This window comes from Dipodomys spectabilis, unplaced genomic scaffold, assembly GCF_019054845.1.
Source record: "Dipodomys spectabilis isolate Male_0828 unplaced genomic scaffold, ASM1905484v1 ptg000042l, whole genome shotgun sequence".
Lineage (NCBI taxonomy): Eukaryota > Metazoa > Chordata > Mammalia > Rodentia > Heteromyidae > Dipodomys > Dipodomys spectabilis.
Window position 1 is genome coordinate 12,413,122 of NW_024870719.1, and position 14,260 is coordinate 12,427,381.

The 14,260-nt window shown below is 35.9% G+C and overlaps 1 protein-coding gene across 1 annotated transcript in view; it reads right to left on the minus strand.

Moving 5' to 3' along the window:
* Window positions 1-14,260, minus strand: part of Mdga2 (MAM domain containing glycosylphosphatidylinositol anchor 2) — a 722,905-nt gene that overhangs the window by 372,047 nt on the left and 336,598 nt on the right. The gene's annotated exons all lie outside the window — the stretch shown is intronic.

The following is a 14,260-nucleotide window of genomic DNA, read 5'->3' on the forward strand; positions in this document are numbered from 1 at the left end:
ATTATCTTTCTTTCTGAAATTCCAACTTCAACCTAGTAAAAAATGTAACATTGGCTAATGATGGCTCACACCTGTAAACCTAGTTACTCAGACTACTTAAGGTTCCAAGCCAGCCTGAGAAGAAAAGACCAGAAGAGATTCTTATCTTCCAGTTAACCAGGATAAAGCTATAAGTGGAGCTATGGCTAGAGTGGTAGAGTAGCAGCCATGAGCAAAAATTTTAAGTGCCAGTGCCAGCACACGCACACACACACATACACACACACACACACACACTTGCAAAATATATTAGGTTTTATATAACAAAGCAAATATTTGCATGGCTCATTACAATATTTCAGTGATTAATTTCACCAGTAGTAAAATATCTTGCTTACCCCCAAATTAGTGTGACTTTTACATTAAGGTGGAAATTGAATGGTATACCAAAAATAGATAGTACAAAAGAAAGAAAATTAATGGGGGGGGGGGGGAAGGTAAGCATTTGAATTAAAAGCATCATTTACTGAATAATTATAAAGTTGTGTGGAACAAGTTAATAGTGAAGGAATAAGGAGGTAATAATGCTCAATAGAGAATATACTCATTACTTTACTCATGTAACTGTAACTGCTCTGTACAGTATCTTTACAATAAGAAATATATACAAAAAAAAGGTATCATTCTCTGGAACTATTTTTAGCACCTCCTACTGACATGAACAAAAGATGAGCACACTAAAAACAATGAGTAATGCTGCAAGTCACAGCTGAAAAGTGTAAATTTCTGATTCAAGAGTTAGTTCTCATGAAACTGTCTAAATTCCTAAATATAATTCTCTCCTATTTCAATGCAAAAGGGCCTTTAAAATCTCACTAGCATTCATGACTCAAATATCACCAGAACCCAACATACAAAAAATAATCCCCAGCTCATAAGAAATACAGTAAGCTTTAGTGTGAACTTGTTTGTAAACATTTGGGTAAATGCCCAAAAGTGGGATTGCTGGGTCATAGGGGAGCTCTATGTGGAGTCTTTTGAGGAACCTCCATACTACTTTCCAAAGTGGTTGAACAAGTTTACACTCCCACCAACAATGCAGTAAGGTTCCTTTCTGTCCACATCCCCTCCAGCATCTGTTGTTATTAGAGTTCTTATTATAGCCATTCTAACTGGGGTGAGGTGGAACCTCAATGTTGTTTTGATTTGCATTTCTTTTATGGCTAGGGAGGTTGAGCATTTCTTCATGTGGCCATCCTTCTTTCCTCTTCAAAGAAGTTTCTCTTAAGTCTTTAGCCCACTTATTTATTGGGCAGTTGTTTCTTTGAGGATTTGTTATTGGGGGATTTAATTTTTTGAGTTCCAAGTATATTTTAGATATGAGACCCTTGTTCATTGTATGGCTAGTGAAGATCTTCTCCCAATCTGTAGGCTTTCTATTGATCTTGCTAGCTATGTCCTTTGTCATGCAGAAGCTCTGGAACTTCATGCAATCCTATTTGTCCAATCTTTGTTGTATGTATACACAATGGAATTCTATGCCTCCATCAGAAAGAATGACATTGCCCCATTTGTTAGGAAATGGAAAGACTTGGAAAAAATTATATTAAGTGAAGTAAGCCACGCCCAAAGAAACATAGATCCCATGGTTTCCTTTATTTGCAATATCTAGTAAATGTCTGAATCAAGCAGAAAAGGTCAGATAAGGTGATGTTAGGGAAATGAACCCTAAGATATGTATTCAAATGTTTTTTTTTCTTTCATGCGATTGTTTCTAACATATTTATAAGATTATTTCTTTGTTGCTTTGTATGTCCCTCCCGGACAGTATAACCCCTGCTTTCACTGTATTTGATGTCGGTATAATTTGTGGAGGGGAAGGGGAAAAATAAATAGTTTAAATAGGGATACAGGTGGACCCATTGCCACAATGAGATGTACAAGTCATTATGTCGAAAACAAACTTTACAACTTTGGTGTGGAGGGAGGGGGAGCGGGGAGGATTGGGTGGGGGGGGCAGGGGGAGGATGGGAAGGGGAAACAAAGAGGAGCCTACAATGCTTGATAAGAAATGTACTCATTATCTTGCCCATGTAATTGTAACCCCTCTGTACAGTATTTTCACAATAAAAAATTAAAAAAAAGATATACAGTAAGCAAGATACACTACACATTATAGTGATATCTTGATAACCATCAACTTCTGACTGTAGAACGTGGTGTGTGTGTGTGTGTGTGTGTGTGTGTGTGTGTGTGTGTGTGTGTGTGTACACATATGTGGATGTAGTTTTGTGTGTAATACATTCAGAAGATGAAAAGCAGTTACATTAATTAAAAAAGAAACTGGAAAGACAACAGACACATGCAATAGACAGTGATCTCAAGAGTTTCATGTAAAAAAATCTACATTACTGAAGTGTTATGTTTTGTTTTGGGCAATACTGAAGTTTGAATTTAGGTTAACAGCCTCCTGCTGTCTCCCATTTGAGTTATGCCTCTAAGCCCTACATAGCAATATTCTTAAGAGAAATTGTGATTACTCAAACGTTAATGCTGAAATATTTGGAATTTTTAATTAGCATTAAAAATACCATGAATCCTATAGAATCAAATTAATTTGGTGACTCTAGGAAGAAGAGGAAAAGGTGGTAAGGCCAACTTATGAGAATAACTGCTTCTGAGAACAAGCTGAATTGAAAGCAAAATTGAGCATAGTTTCTAATATGTAATAATTTGCTTTATGTAACATAATGCTTAGGCTATCCATAGAGTTAAATTATTTCAAGGAGCATCTTTTACTATTCTCTTCAATTTTCGGCAGAAATGAAGATAGGAAAGTGCACATAATGTCTGATTCTTTCCATAAATCTAAATATGGTCCTGCTCTCCACCCTTATAATCTGGGACCCACATTTCTAATAGCCCTCATCAAATGAAGCAAAGGTGGAAAAAAATTCAAAAAGATTTTGAAAGAAGTACTTTTATATTTAATATTCATAGTAATTATCTCAAGAGCTTGCTAGAAGAAATAAACATGGCAAGTATATACAAAGACCTGGTATAGCTACAAAGAATTCTGGGATCTTTTTTGTTTGACCAAACATCTCAGATGATTACAATGCCACAGGTATTTAGACTATATTATTAGAAATATTTCCCTCAGTCTTATAAATGTCTGCTGACTAAGGAAAAATACTCCAGAGGATAAAATGTCATTTCTCCTTTGACATTTTAAAGTAACTGAATTTCATGTTATACATCATTTTTAATGGAAACATTTAATGGTGCTTAAAATATCAGATATCGGTTGGCCTATTGAATAAATGTATCAATAGCTTTTATCATTTCTTCGAACTGTCTATACAACTTAAAATTTGTTACATTTTTGTGACATAAGAAATCCACAATCTCTAGTAATTAAATGAGTAATAAAAGCAAGGTACTTATTTTAAAATATCGACCTTATATAATTATGTTCATAATGTAGGAGTTAACAAACTTATGACAATCAATTAACTCTTGCAAAACAATTAGTAAAACAAGACATTCAAATCTTTATCTTTAAATAAATGTCCATGCTAAACTTAGCTTCATAAATGAGAACCCACATGTTTATTAATATATCTAATTATAGAGTTACTTGACATCTTTTCCCGACTAATTTATACTTGCTATTTTTTGTGTTAATTTCAAATCAATGCATCGTATTGTTGTTTTTAAGCTATATCTTTCAAATGCTTCATTATGCAAATAAGTATCTTTATATAAACCATTTAAATTATACCATAGGCAAATTGTGACAGTTACAAGGGTTAATTTTCTGCTATTTTCTTCTATATTTTAACACATTCTTGGAAAAGGTAATTGCCTAAGTACTGTCATCATGAATCTACTACTTATTCTGGAGGAGGGAGGAATATCCCACCAAAAGTAGTTTTGAACACATACACTTCTTTTATTTATTTTTCATACACTTCTTTTAAAACATGTGCTCAGTACTTCAGTTGTTCATTAATAAAGTGAATGCTTTAGAGTCTTGCATTCATTATTTCATCCCAAGAAAGCAGACCTGAAGGGGCCATCAAGCACTCTGAGCTACCACATCACTACAGCCTCTAGCCATCCACAGCCTCATGATCATGCTCTCTCCTGCCGTAGTTAAACTAATAATATTAGTAACTCCTAAACTAGATCTAGACTACAGGAATGAAGACAGATTGAGGAAGTTCTCATGAAGTAGTTGGAGCATCATACCTAGATTGAAAACATAAGCAGTATTATTTCCCCAAATTTAACCAACACAGCATTATTCCCAGTTCACTATGCTGACTCCAGACTGCCAAATCCATGACATTTCATAACCTGAAGGGCCTATTTTGAAATTTGTATTCATTGTTTTACCGTACAGAGGGGTTACAATTACATTAGCAAGGAAATGAGTACATTTCTTATCAAGCATTGTTGCCTCCTCCTGATTGTTTCTTGCCTAAGAACCAATGATGTCTCCCCATTTTCACATAGTCATAACTCCGCATTGTGGGCAGCCATCATGTCTTTTGTATAGGGTCCTTATATCTGACTGTCTGACTGGAAATCTTATTTCATTTTAATACACCTCTAGCATCAGTCAGCAGATAGACAATACTGATACATGAGGCATCATTGTTCACAATGTTCTCCCAACTGGAATGCTAAGACAGATATGTGTACCTATGTTCCTTGTACTTTCTTAAATTAAGTCATGACTCTTCTCTTTCTTCTGGGAGACATATACTGGCTACTAATCTTCCTTTTGTTTCACTTTCTAAGATAATTTTTAGATACTGTTATACCACGGTCATCCTTAGATTGACACTTTCCCCTTACCACAAAATTTGGAACATGAAGTGGGAACTCGGTAATTATTCTACAATTCCTGCTGTAGATAATACCACTAATAATAAATACAATGACATCAATTTCCTATTGGAGCACAACATCAAAGCGCAGAGTATTGAATGTACTTACTTTAAAAATAAATGCAAGCTGGGTGCTGGTGGCTCATGCCTGTAATTCTAGGTACTCAAGAGGCTGAGATTTGAAGATTGCAGTTCAAAGGCAGCCCGGGCAGGAAAGTCCATGAGACTCCTATCTCCAATAAACCATTCAGAAAACGGGAAGTGGTGCTGTTGCTCAGGTGGTAGAGTGGTAGCTTTGAGCTGAAGAGCTCAGGTACAGCACCCAGGCCCAGAGTTCAAGCCCCACAACCGACCTAAAAAACTGTAATTTTGTGTATTATCTCAGAAGTGAGCCATCTTTTATGCTCTGCTTTGTTGGAAAAAAAATCTCAATTCATCATCCTGAAACTGGAGCAAAGGTTGTGCTTCTATTTGCCCTGTAGAGTCCATGATAGATTAAAATGTTAAAATATTGTATAAGACTCATTTTCATCCAAATTTTCTTAAAGTAAACCAAATCTCATTAATTTCCTAACACTAATCATATCAGCTGCCTTAATTTGAGTTAAGTAGTCTCTGGGTTCAAAGGGTCAGTATAAATGAGCCAAAGAGAGACCTGTTTCTTATCTTGTTAAGAGTATACTTTTGAAAGTTAAACCAAATTCTTTCAGTGTTCTTTTGGTAATGGAACACAAATAAAACTTTTCTCTAAATGACAACAACCAGGAGTAATTTAACCTTTTATGCTATTTACATATTTTCAAGAATGTATGGAAGCTGTACATGAAGATTAATGGCATGTGCTATGCCTTCAAAGGGTTTGCAGCCTATTGGAGCTGTCTGATTTGTTTAAACTTGAAGCTGAATAGAATAGGTACTCTTACAGAAGAAAATGGAAAGAAATCTCTGAGGAAAAGTAGACAAGAATGAAGTCTGCAGAGGAAAATCCAATGGGTTTCTCAAAGTCAGTGATATTTAACCTGAGTTTGCAAACATGGTGTGAGTACAAAAAGGTAAGGAGAGCCAGGCACAAAAGACTCTGGAAATTCAGCCACTAGTGGTACATGCCTGTAATCCTAGCTTCTCAGGAGGTTGAGATCTGAGGATCAAGGTTCAAAGCCATCCCAGACAGCAAAGTCCATGAGACTCTTACCTCCCATAAACTACTACAAAAAAGTCAGAGGTGGAGCTGTGGCTCGAGTAGTAAAGAATAAAAGGTGTGTTCAAGACATCTCTGCCATAAGTGTCTTCTGTACTCCTAAAATATCTGTATTAAAACATGGTGTGTGTGATGCATCATTTACTCCAAACCTTGACACTGGTATGAATCCCTCAACTTGGCATTTTGTCTTCAGACACAGGAAAGATATTCCTAAGGTCTGGGAATTAACATATGGTGGGAAAGGGGAGTATAGAGAAGGTGGAGGGAGGGAGGGAGAGAAAGAGAGAGAAAGAGACTGAGAGAGAAAGAGAGACAGAGACAGAGAGAATCTGCCTGACATGGCTAACTAGGTAGTAGAATTGGCATGTATTGCTCACACAGTTCTCTTAGTAGTCACTCCATTTTTCTTTTGTTTTTTATTGTGAAAATACTGTACACAGGGGTTACAATTATACGAGCAAGATAATGAGTACATTTCTTATCAAGCATTGTAGCCTCCTCCTTTGTTTCCCCTTTCCATCCCTTCCTATCTTCCCCCGCCTTCCCCTACCAAATCCTCCTTCCCCCACCAAAGTTATAAAGTTCGTTTTTGGACATAATGGCTTGTACATCTCATTGTTGCAATGGGTCCACCTGTATCCCTATTTAAACAATTCATTTTTTCCCTTCCCCTCCACAAATTATGCCTACATCAAATACAGTGAAAACATGGGTTATACTGTGGGGGAGGGACATACAAAACAACAAAGAAATAATCTTATAAATGTGTTAGAAACAATCACATGAAAGGAAAGAAACATCTGAATACATATCTTAGGGTTGATTTCCCTAACATCAACTTATCTGACCTTTTCTGCTTGACTCAGACATATACTAGTTATTGCAATAAGGGAAACCATGGGACCTGCATTTTTCTTAACATAACAATAGTCAAAATTTCCAATAGACTTTTTAAATATTTGCCAAATTAAATAGTGTGTCTATAGGCTTTGTCTATAATTGTTGCTAATTTCTGTAATTATAATCCCCATTGCCTTGCAGCTTTCCTGAGTATGGCTATATTACTCATTTAAAAAAAAATCACTAATACAGATATGGAGGAAAAGAAAAATGTAGATTTTAATGAGAAACGAGGAAGTCAATTTTGGATGCTGATGGTGAGCTGGCCAATAGGTAACAAGTTGTTGGTCACTATAAAGATTCGAGGTTAACTGTTTGTGTTTGTGTGCCAGCCCTAGGGCTTGAACTCAGGGCTTAGGCACTGTCCATGAGCTTTACTGTTTGTTTGTTTGTTTGTTTGTTTTTGGCTCCAGGCTAGTGCTCTATCATTTTAGCCACCTTTCTACTTCCAGACCTTGTGTGTGTGTGTGTGTGAGAGAGAGAGAGAGAGAGAGAGAGAAAGAGAGAGAGAGAGAGAGAGAGAGAGAGAGAGAGAGAGAGAGAGTCATGGGGCTTGAACTCTGGGCCTGGGCACTATCCCTGAGCTCTTCAGCTCAAGGCAAGCACTCTACCTCTTGAGCCACAGCACCATTTCCAGTTTTCTGAGAGGTTTATTGGAGATAAGAGTCTCAAGGACTTTCCTGACCAGGATGACTTGAACCTCCATCGTCAGATCTCAGCCTCCTGAGTAGGTAGGATCACAGGCATGAGGTACCCATGCCTGGCTATTTCCAGGCTTTTGGTGATTAATTGGAGATAAGAGTCACACAACTTTCCTTCCTGAACAGAATTTAGGTTGTGATCCTCAGATCTCAGCCTCCTGAATATCTAGGATTACAGGCATGAAATACTGGTGCTCTGATAGATCGGGCCTTTTAAATTATGACCAGATGAAATATGTGCATCAGTGCATGGAGTGTAAATTAAGAGATTCATATCTCAACTGATGCGTGAATTCCTAACCAGAGATGTCGAGATTTATTGTGGTTCAAAGCCAGAGACTTAGAAGAACAGGGAAATGTTTTAGAGGTTATAAGGGGAGGCTGGAGCACAGATATGACAGAGTTGTCCTTTAAAAAGAGCATAGGAAAAAGGTCATTGCCTTTGAGAACTGAGACAACATTGGTGAATGAGTAAGATATGGCTCTAGAAAATAGAATCTAAAGATCAATGGGAAGAGGTCTGAACGAAGAGAAAAAGCCTCTCAGGAGAAACTAAGCTTAAAACAACGTAAAAGTGTTACTGAGGTTGACTATGTGTAAACTGATCATTGATTATACAGTTGATATATTTATAGTATTGTAACACCACTTCAGAATTGTAAACGTAATTATTTGAAATTTTACAAGAACCAACCATAGCATTTGCACTTCCAATGACTGTAACTTTCTAGATCTTTCATCATTTTTTAAGAATGATTTCCCCAGGAAGGGGGGGGGGCAGGGAACACTCTTTTCTCTGCTGTATTTTCTGGTCTTTTAGCTTATTTTTAACACGTACCTTTAAGTAGTTGTACAAAGCAGTTTCAATTCAACGTGTTCACTTAGGATCACAATGCTGACTTTCATCAGTGTAACCCCTTCCATCCACCGCCCCGCAATTTCTCCCCAAACTACCTAGTTATCTGGTTCCATTTTCGCGCATGTACATTGAGTATCATGACTGTGTTCACCCACTCTTCTTCTCTGCATTGTATTTCAGCCTCTCCTAGTCCTCCTCCACTAACAACGTATTTCAGATTTCTGTCATTCATTTTGTTAAACTAAGTTGTTCAAAGGAGTTACACCATTTGAATTCCTCCCTAAATATACTATACTGTGGTTGATATGTTATATACATATGAGTCTGAATGTGTTTTCATACATGCTTATAATTGAGATCTAGCCTCCATATCTGAGAGAAAACAGGTACCCTTTGTTTCACTGAGCCTTAGTTACTTTACTTAACATAATCTTTCCAGATTCTTCCAATTTAGTTTATCCTTGACAAGTTCAATTTTTTCCAACTTTGTACTACATACTGTGAAATTCCACAAAACTGTGCAATAAAACAAAATAATTAACAACAAAACAAATGGCATTCTATAAAATAATAGATAAACAGGGTTCATTCCCACTACATAAAATCTTTTCACCTCTCCCTTATTAGAAACACACAGACAACCTTCATTCTCTATCATCAGAATCACTTTTGTCTTTCCTATACAGTTCTAGCAAGTAGAAAAAGCAATACACATTCTTCCCCACACTTCGGCACATCCTTGAACCTAAGTCTTTCTGTCAAACTATCCATTTGTGTTTATAAAAGTACTAAAGATCATTTTTTGTCAAATTTCTTTTGTTGTTGCTGCTGTTTGCTTATGTCTCTTTTGGCTTTATTTACCCAAATGTTTCCTGTACAATGACCATCAGAAACTAAAGTTGTCCTATACGTCAAAACAATATAAACAATTCTCATAGCTTGCTAACAATATTCACTGCACCTATGAAAATAACCACATAAGCATATACACACAGAAGCAAAATTTCAAGTTGTATGTCTATTCTAATAATTGCCTCTAAAACTATTAAAAGCTTTCTGTCATTGTCTTTGAGTTGATCTTAAAGCCAGTAATATTGTTATATGCAAACAACATAAAATTATTTTAAATCAGCCTTTAGTTTCTTTGATTTGTTTTCTTCCATTGATTATTTCAGATTAACTACCATTTGAGCATCAGTGGGAATTAATTACTTCTCTTCCCTCTAATAGTTACTCCACACTCCCAGTTTGGTTAAAGCTAAATCCCTGTCAACTTGAGGAAACTACTGTGTACCTTTGATGTGCTGAGTTATAAAATGAAAATAAGAGTAGGAAGAGCCTCTTTCTTATACTGCATTTAATCAAATGACCTTATCTACCCCATAAGACTTGTGCAAGGCTGTAATTAAGACAGATTTTAAACATTTAGCACATGTTTAATAACACTGTTAAAAATTGCCTGAGTTAAGAAAATTAAACCTTATATAATCAGGGTTTAGAAGGTAGCCATTAATGTTTCCTAAAAAACAAAATTGGCATGAAAATTTTAAACTATTGTGAGCTGTGAATTTAAAGTAAGCTATTTATTTCTATGTAATGTGTCTTTTAATGAGATGGAAGAAAATCTGTCATGAAAAAAAATAATGACAAAACAATTTTTACTACACATAGAGCTCCCCTATGACCTGCAATCCCACTTTTGGGCATTTATCCAAATGAAAACAAACAAGGCCATACTAAAGCTACCAGCATAACTATGCTTATTGCAGCATTATTCACCATAGCTAAGATATGGAAGCAACCCAGATGCCCCTCAGTAGATGAGTGGATCAAGAAAATGTGATATATATATATATATATATATATATATATATATATACCTATATATATGTGTGTATATATATATACACACACACACACACACACACACACACACATATATATATATATATATATATATATATATATATGAATTCTATGCTTCCATCAGAAAGAACGACACTGTCCCATTTGTTAGGAAATGGAAAGACTGGGAAAAAATCATATTAAGTGAAGTAACACAGTCCCAAAGAAATTTGGGTCCCATGGCTTCCCTCATTTGCAATAATTTGTATAAATATAGGATATTACTAGATGAGCTGAAAGGCTCAAAAGCCATGTACATATGACCATATAAGAGGATGCTAAGTGAAATGCACCCCAAGATATTAACACAAGAGTTCTGACTTTACTGTTATTGTTTTAAATTTGCCATATGATTTTATTTATTTTTGTTCTTGTTGTTTCCTTTGTATGCCCTTCCCCTATGGCATATTCCCTGTTTCCACTCTACTTGATTTCGATACCCTGCATCTTGTATATACATATGTCTAATATGGGTAGCATAAGGGGAATAACAAAACAATGTAACAAGGACACAGGATGACCCATTGCAAGAAAGATACCCACAGAACAGTATATTGGAAATGAACTCTACATTTCACGGTGGGGGGGGTGAAGGTGGAGGGGAGAGTGAGGATGGAGGGGAAGGAGTGTGTGAGGAGGGGGAAGCAAGGGATAGTAGGACAACAACAAGGGAAGGGATAACAATGATTGACAAGCAATGTATTCATTGCCTTACTCGTGTAACTGTAACCCCTCTGTACAGCATCTTTTAAAATTAAAAAAAATCCCATAAAGTTTTCTACATTACAAATTTCAAATTTTATTTAAAACTTGTTTTTATCCAGAAATGTTGATTATTAATATCTAAAGCTATAATCAAAGATTCATGGTTTTGTAGATAAACAAAAAAAGCATATGAAATTGTGACAGAAACCAAGGATAATATCCTCTTGATCTCAAGGTACTGGATTTTACTGCAAATCTTCCATTACAACTTCCTTCCTAAACCAAACTTTTGAACTAGCTTCCTCTTAATAGTGCCAGAAGCCACGTACTGTGTGGTCAACAAACCCAGCAAAGTCTTCTGAGTTAATTCTGTTGGCATCTTAAGAGTCATCCTTGTACCTTAAAAGAGATGAGGATTCTTGAGGGCACAGGTACTAATACTATCATTCCATTAGCCTCTGGACTCAAATGCATACCTGAATAAGCAAATACTTCTCTAAAATTAAGAGCTTTTCCATTTCCTTGGACATCACCATAAGCCCTCCACACACACTAATCAAAATGCAATTACTCTCATCATTGTTTCTCAAGCCTTACTCACAAAATTGTGTATTTCCAGAAAGCCATTTTTCCTTTCAGCCTAGCTCACCGAGAAAGAAACGAAAACTAAAAAAAAAATCAAAAATGAAAACTTTAATTTGCATGTTAAAGAGCAGCAATGGTAGACTTAGAATGCTAAGTATCTGGCCTGCCAGTTTCCCAGTTGCATCTCTCCATTAAGAACTTGAAGCCGCTGCCAATGACAGGCCGAAGCAGAAAATCTTCCATAGCATGTCACAACAATACCTCTTGAAACCAGAAGAGAAAAATCGGTGCAGTAGCAATGTACAACACATTTTGGTTCTCATTCTCTCCAAAGCAGGAAGACAGCAGCCAGGTTAGACAGATGCCTTCTCCAGAAAGACAACTCTCTCATGGACTGGGGAATTCAAATTTTCCAGGCACCTATTAGATGTTGGGTATTTTGACAGTCTTCAGTTCTCTAAACCCCTGAAAAACATGTTTTACTTTCCATTTAAAAACATAAACACTGCCAGATGGGTCACTGAATTGCCAAAGAATACTTTTGTCTTCATTTTGCCTTACATGAGAAACAAAGTTTATTTTCTTCATTGCTCTTTTCATTTTTCTGTGTTACATTATACTTATGTGTGTAACTTATTAACACATAACATTCAGCTTATGTGTGTGGTAAGAAATATCTATGAAGATATTCTCTAAAGCTTTCTCCTAAAAACAAAATTAAGTGAGGTAATCATGCAAGAGGAAAAGGTATACCAATGAAAGTGGTTTTAGTTTTTAGATGATTAGTAAAATTAGAAATAACAAGTATTAAGCAATAAAGGAATAGGTTAGCAAAAGGTGAATTATCCATTACTATGTAACTAAATACCAATATAAAATAATTCTATGTACTCATAAAGAAAGAAATCCATAATCCATGGCTATGAATAGTATGGTAAGACCCTGTTCATGTACTATAAAGTACTGAGTACCTACATTCATGTTGAAAGGAGGTTAAGTAGAATTTGAGGCTCTGGTTGAAAGGAAGATAACTAGAATATAATAATGAGGTATGGAAAAGTTCATTGGTTTTTTTGTTTTGGTTGGATGTGGGGCTGGAACTCAGGGCCTGAGTGCTGTCCCTGAACTTTTTCACTCAGGGCTAGTGCTCTACCACTTTGAGCCACAGGATCACTTCTGGTTTTCTGGTATTAATTGGAGATAAGAATCTCATAGACTTTTCTGCCCAGCTGGCATCAAACCATAATCCTCAGATCTCAGGCCCCTGTGTAACTAGGATTATAGGCATAAACCAACAGTACACAGCTTTGCTGGTGCCTTTGGCTTTGTATTAATATAGTTCTGTATGTTCCACTTTTCTCAATAAGAGGATTTATCTTAAGTGCAAAAAGTTTTTATTTGTACGTACTTGTCTCCTTCCTTTCAATGCTTTATTAAAGGAAGGATCATTATATGAATAATTGAAGTTTAAATATACAGGTTAAAATAATTAAAAGCAAAAGTGTTTTTTTTCATTAAAGTAGAAGCAGGTACAGACTAAGGAAGTACTAAACTCTTCTTCCTTCCTCATTTAATGAACTTTTCCTTTTTTATTATATTTAACTAGTTGCACAAATAAATTGTCGTTTAACAAAGCAGTTTGTGAATACAATATATATTGATCAATATCACACCTTTCAACATTATCACCCATTGGTACTCTACCCACCCATTCTCACATTTTTCTTAAATTTGTAGGGTACACACTGAATTTTTTACTTCATTGTCCCCTTCTTCTCTATTCATTCTTCTACTAATTTCCTTGACTGCACCACCCCACTACTTTTTTTTTTAATCTTAGGACTTGAACTCAGAGCCTGGGTACTGGCCCAGTGTTTCTTTGTACTTAAGGCTAATGTTCTACTACCTTAGCTACAGGTCACTTCTGGCCTTTTCTAAGTAGTTAACTGGAGGTAAGAGTCTCATGGACTTTCCTGCCCAGACTTGCTTTGAATCACGATCCTCAGATCTTAGCCTCCTGGTAGCTCTGAACACAAGCATGAGCCATTGGCTCCTGGCTCACCCCACTACTTCCTGGTGTTTTATTTTACTGAACTTTCACTTTGTCTTTTGAAGGAAGCACACTATTTGAGTTCTCCCTTGATTGTATTTCAGTTAATAACTTTGTATATACTTGCATAACAACCATTGTATTTACTTAGATGTTTATAAGCTGAATCTAAGGTCCACATCTAAGGAGAATATGCATTCTTTGTTTCTCTGGGCTTGACTTCACTTAACATAATATTTTCTAGGTCTCTCCATTTCCTTACAAATGTCACAATATAAGCCTTTCATATTATAAGTAGTCTTACTAAGAGGCTACAATTTCATACATCTAGATCAATGTTACCCCTTCCATCATTCCTATCATTTCCTATTTCAACCTGTGGTGAAATATCTTGTCATCTTCATGCCTACACAATATGGTTGTCTGGAGTTTTATTTCCTTTCTGGAAGTATTTTCAGATACTGTAACTAGATATAG